This window comes from Atractosteus spatula, chromosome 13 (genome assembly GCF_055471065.1).
Source record: "Atractosteus spatula isolate fAtrSpa1 chromosome 13, fAtrSpa1.hap1, whole genome shotgun sequence".
Taxonomy (NCBI): Eukaryota; Metazoa; Chordata; class Actinopteri; order Semionotiformes; family Lepisosteidae; genus Atractosteus; species Atractosteus spatula.
In genome coordinates, this window is record NC_142718.1 from 11378238 (window position 1) to 11389321 (window position 11084).

The following is an 11084-nucleotide window of genomic DNA, read 5'->3' on the forward strand; positions in this document are numbered from 1 at the left end:
ACAGTTAAAAGGACCACAGAGTCCAAAGTAAATATATATAAGAAGGACAAGCAGTTAGTAGTGCTACCAAAATTAGAAAATGAATCAGATACAGACACTAAGTCTTCTGAAAAGAAAGGTTTTGAGGTTAGATTTAAATGCACTCAGGGTAGGTGACTGATATCACTGGGGATACAAATCCAGAACTCTGGGGTGCAGCTAGAGAAGGTCCTGTCACCCTCAGAATTTAGATGTTCTTGAGGACAGCTAGAAGACCAGAGTCAGACGGACAAAGGTGGGGAGTAGACAGATAATAAGCCAGATAGGTACTGAATGAGGATGAGGATTTTGAAGTTGACTCGAAACCTGATAGGAAGCCAGTGCAAGAACTTGAAGATGAACTTAATGCATCCCAAGCAGGATTCTGGCTGTCAAATTCTGAACATATTGGAGTTTGCTCAATGTGAATTTAATTTCCCCAGTAAACAGGATGTACATTTATTAATTCTAGAAAAAATAAGCCTTTCTTGATTTCTCTAGTTCCCTTTAAAAGAAACTATTAATCCCAATGCTGAGTATTACGTGGCCAGTATTTACATATATTTGTGATTTAAAGAAATCAACACAAGCAGCTTTTGGGGATTTAAGTGTTGGCTGAGTTATTGCAGGATATAAGACTAGAGATGTTGGTAGGAAAAAGATAATTTGGGGAAAGTTGAGGAATACACTTATAAAAAGAACACTTCCTAATGGGGTTAGGCATACCTTTGACGAAGATGATGAAGTTAACAGACTATGTTTACATAGATACTGAAATGAGGATTGTATTTTAGATTTTGTGTAGTTGCTAGCAATGAACTGTGTGTTGGATGCACATGAATTGAAGGAATGGGCAAACATAGCTGATGCTGACCCACAGAGCTAGCATCTTAAGATGTTTATATTTAGAGGCAATTTGTTTAAATAACTAACTAGGTATGGATACTGATGTGCAAGAGAGGTGGAAAGCCTATTTCCTTAAGCCAGCACTATAAAATAATTTATCCTCAGTGAGATGCTGCCATCTCATAGTGGGCTTCTAACACTGTGTATAGTTCCATCCACACAGTGCCTTTACTTCCATCCATTTTCTAACCTCTTTATCCAGTACAGAGGATTTGGAGCCTATCTCAGTAAGCAACGGACGCAAGGCAGAATACACCCTGGACATAGCGCCAGTCCATCACAGGACAGACAGACACAAACACACACACACCAGGGCCAGTTTTCCCATAAGCCAATTAACCTACCAGTATGTTTTGTTGTGTGAGAGGGGATCGTATCACACATATGGAAAAAAACCACAGAACCCAGAGAGAACATGCAAACTCTACACACACAGGACAGCAGGACTTGAACCTAGGGCCCCAGTGCTGCAAGATAGCAATGCTAACCACTTCGCCACCGTTAGAAATGGATGGATATCTTAGTTATCTTTCTAGTTCAGAGGTTTGCATTCATAATTTAATTTTGAAAGCCACTGAGACATCTAGTACTACTGTTGTATTTATGAAAAAGAAACAAAATTAAAAACATACTAACAACTGTGCCATCCTATTCCTTAGTTAATACATTTTATTTTTATAAACAGTTAACATTGTTAGCAAAATATTTTGAATGATATTTTACCCTATGTTTTCTTTAATTTTGTCAGATTTATTGTATATTTGAACAATGAAAATATATTTTTACAAAATGCTGGGAAAAGTGCAACAATATATTACAGTGCTAAATTTAATATTAGTGATCACTTATAGTTTATGCTAACACCTAACTTTCTTAAATAGATGTATTTAAAACATTGAATTAAGTGTAGCATAACATTCAGAAATACAATCGAAAATAGTTATGTGGTGTTTGTATAGATGAAACGTTTCTAAAATGTATAACAAAATTAAAGACAATTAAAATCTGTAATCTTTCCACTTGTAATGTCATTAAAAAGTACAACAAGTTCCTGCTTTGTCTAAGGATGGTATCAAAGAGTAGTGTAAGTGGTGAGAAAGCTGTGCTTAATGATAATTAAGGGACTTAGAAGTCAAAGAAAATGATTTACATTTACGTTGTTTAATTTTAAGTTATGAATGCAGACGCAATTGGTGCCATTCGCACTCCATGCTATAGAACGGCCATTGCGCAATACTGAGCTCCGTGCCTCCTCCCTCTCTCGGTGCCGCTTCCCCCTCTGACGGAGCGCAGTGCGCAGTACGCTATTTTCAGAGCCTCTGATTGGGGAAAAAAGACCTTCTGATCATTTTCACACAACAGGAAGAGAAAAGAATGGGATTTTTTCTCTTGGAAACGTGTTTTGTCTTTATGAAATTCGTGTATTTTAAACGTTTAATTAAGAATTAAATCACGAGGTCCTGATCACGAGGAAGAAAAATCACCCGTTTTTCACGCATAAAAAGTGGTAATTAACTATCAAAACCTGTTTTTATAGATTTTAAAGTCGTGCAATGTTTAAGTTAAGCAGGGACACATCATTATATCTCATTTTTTATTTCTTTTTTTAAAAATTAAAAAAATGTTTGCCCAGCCTACTTGTAAGCTCGAAGTATTACCGTGGTTCACTTTCTTTGTTATCGTCTGCATCAGTTTAACTCATTTACCCGTGATGACGTGAAGACATTTTGCCTGCCCTTTTCAGCTACAGCTTACATTGTTAAGCGGCGTGTTGGTGTAATGGCTTAGGCGTGTGCCTTGCGTGCTGGAGGTCGGGGGGTTCAAGCCCAGCTGTCACTATGAGTTTTCTTTTAACAAATAAACATTTCTTTAAAAAACTAAATTATGTAAAACTATATTGAATTTGTTGGTATTTCTAAATATCACAACACGTTCAAAGTTAAGTGAGTTAAGTGATTAACCTTTTCTATGAATACTTGTGCTTGTTATTGCAGTAAAAAACCTCATACTTTTGAGAATCCGCTTAATAGGGAATATAATATGGAATCACTTATCTTAAGAAATTAATAACTATATTAATTTAAAAATCTAAATATATGTATTTATATAGCTGGTAGTCCACTGTCCGTTCACCTCACAGTCCTTCACCCCAGATACCCTCTTCATGTCCTCAGTCACCCCATCATGAGATCCCTCCTACTCCCCTCCTCGGCCTATCCATCACAGCTGACCAGGTCAGAAGCTGAGGAGACTCCATGCAGGGAAAGCAGTGGGTCCTGACGGTGTCAGCTTTAGGGTGCTAAAGATCTGTGCGGACCAACTAGGTGGAGTGTTTCAGTACATCTTCAACCTGAGCCTGAGATTAGAAAGTCTTGAATGACTACAGACCAGTGGCACTGACATCACACCTGATGAAAATTCTGGAAAGGCTTGTACTAGACCACCTCAGAACCGTGGTGAGTACAGCATTGGACCCCCTGCAGGTCACCTATCAGTCACACATGGGAGTGGAGGACGCAGTTATCTATCTGCTACACGGAGCTAACTCTCACCTGGAGAAGACGGGGAGCATTGTGAGAGTTATGTTCTTTGATTTCTCCAGTGCCTTTAACACCATCCATCTCCCATTACTGAAAGATAAGCTAAGGGCGGTGCAGGTGGACACTCCCTTGGTGTCCTGGATTATAGCCTATCTGACCTGCAGGCCACAGTATTTAGGTTACAGAGCTGTGTGTTCGAACAGGTTGTTAGCAGTACTGTCCTTGCTCCATTCCTGTTCACTTTTTACACCTCTGACTTCAAGTACAACTCTGAGGCATTTCATCTGCAGACGTTTTCGAATGACTCTGCAATTGTGGGGCATATTAGTTAGGGGAGGGAGAATATAGGAGCTTGATTACCAGCTTTGTGGAGTGGTGTCATCTTAACCATCTCCAGCTAAACACCAGCAAGACTAAAGAAATTGTCATAGACTTTTGGAGGAATAAGTCTACGCTGAACCCCGTTTCTATCCAGGGTGAGGACATAGAGGAGGTGCAGTCCTACAAGTACTTAGGGGAACACCTGGATGATAAGCTAGAGTGGACTTTTAACGCTGACGGCCTGTACAAGAAAGGTCAGAGCCGACTCTATTTTCTTTGGAGGCTCAGGTCCATTGGTGTATATGGAACACTGCTACACATTTTTTATGAATCAGTGGTGGCAGCGGCCATCTTCAACGCTGTTGTGTGCTGGGGCAGCAGGATCATGGCAAGAGATGTAAATAGGCTCAATAAACTCGTCAAGAAGGCTGGCTTTCTTCTGGGACTGAGCCTAGATCCCCTGGAGGTGGTGGCGGAAAGGAGAATGCTGACTTAGCTCACAGCAATCATGAAAAATTAGTGTGTATTTATTACTTAACATTTACGTTTATAATGGAGAGTCCCCATTACCCCCAGCGGGCCAGTAGGTGAGAAGACAATTTAATACTATTTTCATTTATTTTTTATTAAAATCACAAATGCGTGTTTAATTAAATGCTTTTACTGATTCACAATCTGACAATGCAAGACAGAACAAAAGCATCTGTGAAATCACATTCCCGAATGACCCCCTCTGCACTCAACAATCTTAGAAAGAACACGAAACACTCTGTTAATAAAATTGTTGCAACTTTGTTCTGTCAGCTCTCCCAGAACTTTAGTTTATGGACAGAAATTGCTTTAGTTTACAATAGGCACTTCGAGATTCTGACTGAATGAATTCCCCTCATATAGCTGAAACGTATAAAGAAATCATGCAGTAGTTATATGTATTGGAAGGCGCTCTGTTTTATTAACAGACACGTCGACTCAAACCTGTGTTGTACAGTGATATAGACTTGGGTAATGTCATCCCCATTAATGTGCTTATCGCACAAATCCTGCTAAACTAGAAATTAGACACAAGAAGAGTATTATTGGACAATGTTGTGTGGATCTGGTGGAATTTCTTTGTAAACTGAAGAGTTATAGAAGAGACACGTTGTGTATCGGCTCTTTTCACACTTGTAAGAACATTCCAATGTTAATGCGACACGGAAGATATTATTAATAACCTTTTAAATCAGAAGCTGTTAACTTTACTCCACACCTGCATGTCAAGATCACGGTTTCAAAATAAAAAAACATCAAACCTTCGATTGGATGAGAACATCTTAATTGTTTCACAAGAATGTGAAACATGACCATTTGTTCCAGTTATCATCAGGAGAAAAACGCCAATGTAAACATCATATTTACAATTGGTTGAAAATAAAAATGTTAAGTTCTCTAAAGCTTTCTCAGTCAAGAGGTGACTCAGTTTCAGGTATGAAGAATACAGATCCCCAATTCAATTGCAGCCTAAACCTTTCCCCACACACCCTGCCCCCACTGCAATTGGAATATACACAAAGCACATCTTTACAGTAGATGATAAGGTGTTTTGCTGATGTTGGGATAGTAGAGAATTCTGGCTTTATGAACTCTTAATGGACTAATCCTTCAGTCTTTCTCTCTGATGCAGTGCATCAGCTGGTCAGGTGACTGAGGGTGGCACATTCTTTCCCACTGCATTCTGGGGAATGTAGTTTTGACAAAAACCTCCATCTTGTCTCCATCTATTACTCTCTTACAATTCTTCATGCAGAATGAGTCAAATTAAAAATAAAATGTGTTTACAAAGAAAGTGGATTACAGTAATACTACCAGCTATATAAATACCTATATTTAGATCCTTAAATTAGTATGGTTATTAATTTATTTAGATACACGATTCCATATTATATTCCCTAATAATCAAATTCTAAAGAAGTATGCACTTCTTTCAGTTGGACATGCATGATTAGAAACACGGGGTCATTGTTATGATTTCTCTGTTATTATCAAATCCCTCAACTCATTCACTTGTGGTTATTTTGGAAACATTTTGACATGTTCCTTTTAACTACATTGCTGTCGATATTGTAGCAATAGACAAAATGCAACGCTTGGAGTTTGTAATGTAGGGCGCTTTGAACGAGTTAAACTTTGATGCAGGACAAATAAATGTATTTCCTATAAGCTATACTATAGTGGCATTACAGTAGTTTGAAATTATCCATTGTTATTAATAAACCACTTAGCTTCGAACATGTTGTGATATTTAGAAATATAAAAAATGGCAATATAGTGTCCATAATATTTGCTATTTTAGTTTTTCAAAGCTGGTGACAGCTAGGTTCAAACCCCCGATCTCTAGCACACAAAGCACATGTCTAAGCCATACGCCTAAGCCATTACACCACACACGTAATCATGGGTGAATGAGTTCAACTGATGCAGACATTTACAAAGAAAGTGTACTACTTTGATAATTTGAGCTATATGAATATAATTAGATTGTTTTTAATTTCTTTAGATACGTGATTCCATATTATATTCCCTATCAATCAAATTCTAAAAACTATGCGCTTTTTAGTATATAAACTTAATAGTCAGAAGGAGCACGTAAAAAATGTTTCCAAAATAACCACAGTATGTAATCAAATGCAAGACTTTGATGCTTAAAATGTTTAGGAAGAAAGTGGAATACTGGTGTGTATTTCTTATTTAAACTACCAATACCAGTAATATACAGTTTACATAATATGTTTATGTTCCTAAATTAATATGGTTTATGACGCGTTATGCTCCTCTTCTTTTTATGCTCAGCTACTAAAATTTACAGCTGAAAGAGAAAGTCCAAGACCGAAAAGCGTGGCGAGAGATGGCCTATAGAATCGCCGAGAGTCGGATCCGACTGACCGGATAACATCATCATCACTAAAATTTCCCTTTAGTTGTAAAATTCCATATGAATATTCAATATTAAGCGGATTAAAACCTGCACAGTAAAGAGATTAAATGATCGTTTCACTAACAACCAATGCACCATGAGTGCCCCAACCAGTCATTTTGGCCAGCCAATCACGTACTGCGGTACAACGCGGTGAACTGTAGATAATTTTGCGTGGTACTGGGTTTTACCGTGCATTTTGAATGGCTGCGTCTGTATCTTGTAAAATATTTTGTCTGGTGAATCCAGTGACATCCAGGAACAGACTGGCTGATAACCATGCATAGTGTGGTGATGACTGGAGAGACAGTGGACAGCTCGGAGAGACGGCAATAGGGGTGGGTTGGCAACCCAAACTGCATCTTTTGTGAGGAGGAAAACCAATAAGCTACAGATTGTCAAAAGGAAACATACCCTCAGGGGAGCCCGAGAGGGGGGGAGAATGAGCACCCCAATTTGATGGACCAAAGGTTAATGAATTATGCAAACGGACATGTGATAACGAGTACGGTATGTGTGCGGAAAGATCTGCAAGAACAATTGAGACCTAAAGATTCATCAGTCTCAAATGAAATGTTTGGAGGGACAAGTAGTGATAACGCTCAGGTATTAAACCTGGTGAGGCGCAGGAGGAACCAGGCCCGGAATCACCCCCACAGTGCCCGGAGCCTCCATGTGTTAAAACATGTCCAGCCAAGCAGATTATCTGTGAAAGTTCGAGATAAATGGCCGCAAGTTTGCAAACCCAAAGTCTGGCAGCAGTTTGATGAGGATGTAGATAAAGTGCTGAAAGTGAGGGTGAAAGGAGATAATGAAAGATCTGCAAAAGGCTGCAGGCTATGCAGAAGGCTGCAGGCTATGACAACAATCATAGTCAGCTTAGCTGCGAAGAGGTTTGGTACAGAGGAGCAGAGGCCAGCTAGGGCATCTTACTCCATGAATTAGAGAGCTGTGAAGATTTGTAAGATCCAGCAAGAGTTGAAGTTTCTAAAGAAACAGTATAAAGTGGCTAGTGAGGAGGACCGGCTGCAGAGGTAAGCAGAGGTAAGGGCAATTTTGAGGAAGAAGTTGATAACCCTATGTAGAGCTAAGTGGTGCAGAAGATGCTGGGAGGAAAGAGGTAGAAAGCTAACTGCCTTCATAGCCAATCCTTTTGGCTTCATGAGACAGCTCCTGGGGCAGAAGCAAAGCGGGAGCCTGGAGTGCTCTAAGGAGAAAGTCGATCATTACCTTCAGAGTTCCTTCAGTGATCCCTGAAGGGAGCAGGAATTGGGTCAGTGCAATATTTTGGTGGATCCGCCAGCACCAAGTACTGAATTTGACACCAGGGAGCCACTCTTTAAGGAGGTGTGGGAGGTAGTAAGAAAACCAAGGAAAAGTTCAGCCCCTGGCACGAGCAGAGTACCCTATAAGGTGTATAAGCACTGCCCTTTGCTGCTCAAGACGCTCTGGAAGATCTTGAAAGTCATCTGGAGAAGAGAGAAGGTGGCCAAGCAATGGAGATTCACTGAAGGAGTTTTAATCCCTAAGGAGGAAAACTCTAAGTGAATGGACCAGTTTAGGATCATCTCCTTGCTAAGTGTTGAAGGGAAGATTTTCTTTAGCATTGTGGCGAGGAGGATGATGGATTTTCTCCTCAAGAATGGCTACATTGAGACATTGGTACAAAAGGGAGGTATCCCAAATCCCAAATACCTTGGGCTGTCTGGAGCACACAGGAGTGGTGACCCACCTTATTTAGAAAAGCACGGGAAAGTAGGGGTAGCCTGGTAGTGCTCTGGCTCGACCTGGCCCACGCCTATGGATCCATTCCCCACCATTTGTTCCAAGCAACTACGCGCATGTACTATGTTCCTATGTTCCAGGTAGAGTGGTGAATCTCATCCTTGATTATTACGATCAATTTGACATTTCGTCGGCATCAATAACTATAGAGTGGCACAAATTGGAAGTTGGGATACTCACAGGCTGCACGATCCATCTCTGTGACTCTCTGCCCTGGCGATGAATATGATTGTCAAGTCTGCTGAACCTGAATGCTGGGGCCCCAAAACTAAGACTGGAGTAAGGCAGCCACAAATTTGTGCTTTTATGGACAACCTGACAGTTACAACGGAGTCAGTGCCAGAAAGTAGGTGGATCCTGCAAGGGCTGGAAAGGCTGATCGTATGGGCAAGGATGAGCTTTAAGACAGAAAAATTAAGGTCGCTAGTGTTGAAGAGGGGTAAGGTTGTGGATAGTTTCCACTTCAACTTAGCAGGTACACGCATTCCGGGTGTCTCTGAGAAGCCCGTTAAGATCCTTGGCAAGGTGTTTGATAGCAGCCTCGACTTCAGTAGAGGCCACGTGTCAGGAGATTGAGAGATGGTTGAAAATGGAGGATCGGTCAGGGTTACCTGGCAAATTTAAAGTGTGGATTTATCAACACGGCATCCTCCCCAGGATACTCTGGCCACTATTGGTATATGAAGTCCCTATCTCCACTGTAGTGAATTTGGAAAGAAAGGTTAATGGCTTCCTTCGAAGGTAGCTAGGCTTGCTCAGGAGCCTCAGTAGCATTGCACTCTATGGAAACATTACTAAGCTGAGGCTGCCCTTGAAGTTCCTGGAAGAGGAGTTTTAAGTGGCCAGAGCAAGAGAGGTCTTGTATAAAGAGTCAAGCGACCTGAAGGTAGCCCAGTTGGGGATAGAGGTTAAGTGGGAGGAAGTGGAGAACAGAGGAGGCCATTCAGCGGGCAGAGTCTTGTCTGCATCACAGAGCTGTTCTCTGGCAGGCAGATCCTCCGCAGATTAAGTTCCTGGTCCAGTCTGTATATGATGTCCTTCCTAACTCTGCAAATGTGTACAGCTGGGGGAAAGTGGAGTCACCAGATTGTCGGCTGTGCTTCAAGAGAGTAAGAAGGCTCTTGGAGAGGGCAGGTACCATTGGTGTCATGATCAGAAGCTGAAGATAATTGCAGAAGTGATCAGCATAGAAATCAGCACCAGGAAAAAGGTACGGCCCATGTCTCAGAAGATAGCTTTAAGAGTTGGAGAGCAGTTGACTCAGGAGTTCAGTTAAGAGTAGGGATTCTGGAGACTGCACAGGACTGGCAACTTGACCGACTTGGAAAAACAAAATGGTTCCCACAGCACATTGTCAAGACCACTTTGAGGCCAGATATTGTTCTAGTCCCCAAGTCAACCAAAAATATCATCCTTTTGGAATTGACAGTGCCGTGGGAGGATCGGCTAGAGGAGGCCTACGAGAGGAAATTGGCCAAGTACGAGGAGCTTGTAAATGACGGCTGGATACAGGGTTGGAAAGCTAGGTGTATGCCTATTGAGGTTGGTTGTAGGGGTTTTGCTGGTCAATCCCTCTACAAACCCCTCAGTATATTGGGCATCACTGGAGAGAGAAGGAGGAGAGCCATTCGTAATATCACTGAGGCAGCAGAGAAGCTTCAAGATGGCTCTGGTAAAAAAGAGAAGCTTCATGGGGTTCTGCAGCTTAATGTCACTAGAACACAGGTCATGGCCTGATTAACCATGGCTGGGCCACCTGGGCTAGCGTGTCTGATGTTGAAAGACCCGAAATACGCAATGACCCCAGGAAAAATACTGAGGATGTGTTCAAGAGTAAAATCTTAGGATGTATCTTGTAAAATCTATACTATTTAATATCCCTAACATGCATTTTTTTAATTTAAAATACTTTAGAACAACATGCATGTATTTGAATTGTGTAGTGTACATCTATTTCTCAGATTTTAATGTTTTCAGTGGGCCATCAGTAATACCAGGACAAACTGTCAGGATTCAAGCTAAATCAACCTCCCACAGGTTTTAAAAGGACGTGCTTGGAAATCTGCTCCCCTTCAATCTACAAACATAGGTTTCCTTCACAGAAACTGGGGCAAAACGGATTGTGACATTTTCTGTCTAATCTCTAGTTTCTTTTCTGTTAATAATTTTAAAGAAAGCAGATTATGAAAAATGTTAAAGTTATAAAAAAGTTAAAGGTTGATAATGTCTTTGCTCAAAAGGAATAGATTTCTTTTGTGCTATATATTGGTTGTTTTGAAATAGATTGTATTCTCTCAGTTCAGCAGTAAGCCAAGCAATGAAGATAAATGCATTGGAATATGTGGTATATTCACACATTGGTTTTCATTGCCTTTTCTTTTATGTAAGATGTTACAGATATTGTCAGAATTATATGTCATAAAGGTCTTATGTCCATGCTTAGCATACACAATCACACATATATAGGCACAGAGATACATATTATATATACAGTATATAAACATATGTCATCCTCTTTAGTCTTTTTTATTACACTGTTGGGTGTATTTCTTCCTCAGATT

The 11084-nt window shown here is 40.5% G+C and overlaps 1 pseudogene; it reads left to right on the plus strand.

Annotated features, from left to right (window-relative positions):
- Positions 1-7596: 7596 nt before the first annotated feature.
- On the plus strand, positions 7597-10232 carry LOC148821778 (uncharacterized; annotated as a pseudogene).
- The last annotated feature ends 852 nt before the right edge of the window (positions 10233-11084 follow it).